Source organism: Elephantulus edwardii, unplaced genomic scaffold (genome assembly GCF_000299155.1).
Source record: "Elephantulus edwardii isolate Elephantulus edwardi_28Jun2011 unplaced genomic scaffold, EleEdw1.0 scaffold00212, whole genome shotgun sequence".
Taxonomy (NCBI): domain Eukaryota; kingdom Metazoa; phylum Chordata; class Mammalia; order Macroscelidea; family Macroscelididae; genus Elephantulus; species Elephantulus edwardii.
The window spans coordinates 4919258-4920751 of NW_006399962.1; positions in this window are offsets into that span (position 1 = coordinate 4919258).

The window sequence follows — 1494 nt, forward strand, 5'->3', positions numbered from 1 at the left end:
CTAATAATCAAGAATAATTCTCTTTGCTACAAAGGATCAAAGACCACAGCTTTCAATATGGATTGCATTTCAACTTCAAGAAACAAAAATTCTTACCACTGGACTGATAGGCAACATCATGATAGATGGAGAAGAGATTGAAACTGTCAATGACTTCATCTTACTTGTATCAACAATCAATACACTTAATATCAACAGTCAGGAGATCAGGAGATGTATTGCTTGGGGAATGTCTGCAGTCAAGCACCTCTCCAAATTATTGAGGAGCAATGATGCGAGTTTGATGAATAAGGTACAAATTATTCAGGGCATGGTCTTTTTAGTCACTTGCTATGCATCTGAGAACTGGGAGGTGAATACAATTGGCAGAAGAAGAATTGATACCTTTGAACTGTGGTTTTGGAGAAGAGTACTAAATATCCCTGGACTGCCCAAACAAACAGGTCTTGGAGGAAGTGCAGCTAGAATGGTCCTTGAAGGCAAAGATGGTAAAGTTTCATCTCATATACTTTGGGCATGTTGCTAGGAGAGGAATTGGTGAGGGACATCACATTTGGGAAGATGGAGGGACAGAGAGAGGAAGACCTTTACCCAGACAGATTAATACTGTGACTGCAGCAACAAGCTCAAGTATGTCAGAGATTGTGAGGATGACATGGGATTGGATGGGATTCAGATCTGTTGTTCATAGGGTCACTATGAGTTGTAGTTGACTGTTTGACACCTAACAACAACAACAACAACAACAATAACAAGTATCAATAGTACTAAGGTTGACAAACTCTGCTTCAAATAAAAATTGACCAGGAAAGATCAGGGTAAGTGGTGCTTCCTTTCTTTTCCAACATTGTAGACATTCTTTGGTGCAATATTTAGGGTAATTATTATACTCTCTGTCACAGGAAATCCATTGCCAAGACTCTGGTAAGGTTGTGTAACACAGTCTAGGAGAGTCCTTGGGAGAAAACTCTGCCTGCTCTTATTTCCAAGAATAGTCAGACTTTTCTAAACAATCTCTCTCTACTTTATCTCCTGAACTTTAAACAGACCAGACTTTCCTTTTTGAATTGGCTGCTTAAAAGTTTTGAGTCCAACTTGTAGCCTACTTACTGTTAGGCTGTTTACCATGGAGTCAGAACCGATGCTTTAATGACCCACAGGAGGGTTTTCAGAGGCAGTAAATCACATGAGAGCAATTTTCTCATCTTTCTCCCATGGAGTGACTAGTGAATTCAAACCACATACCTTTGCATTGGCAGTGCAACTCTGTACCACTACACTAAGCCATCAGGGCTCCCTTAAGAAGGACATAGGCCTTAGTTTTAAAGCTTCATTCTATATACCTACCTTTTCTTTCTGTGTTCCTGTTTTTAATTCTCATCCTCTTGTGGTGTGTCATATGTCTTGATAAGCTATTTATACAACAAGCCAGGGACTAAATAAGCAATATGTTTGGGAAAGAGAAATAGAAGGATGCTGATAGTTAGACCGAGC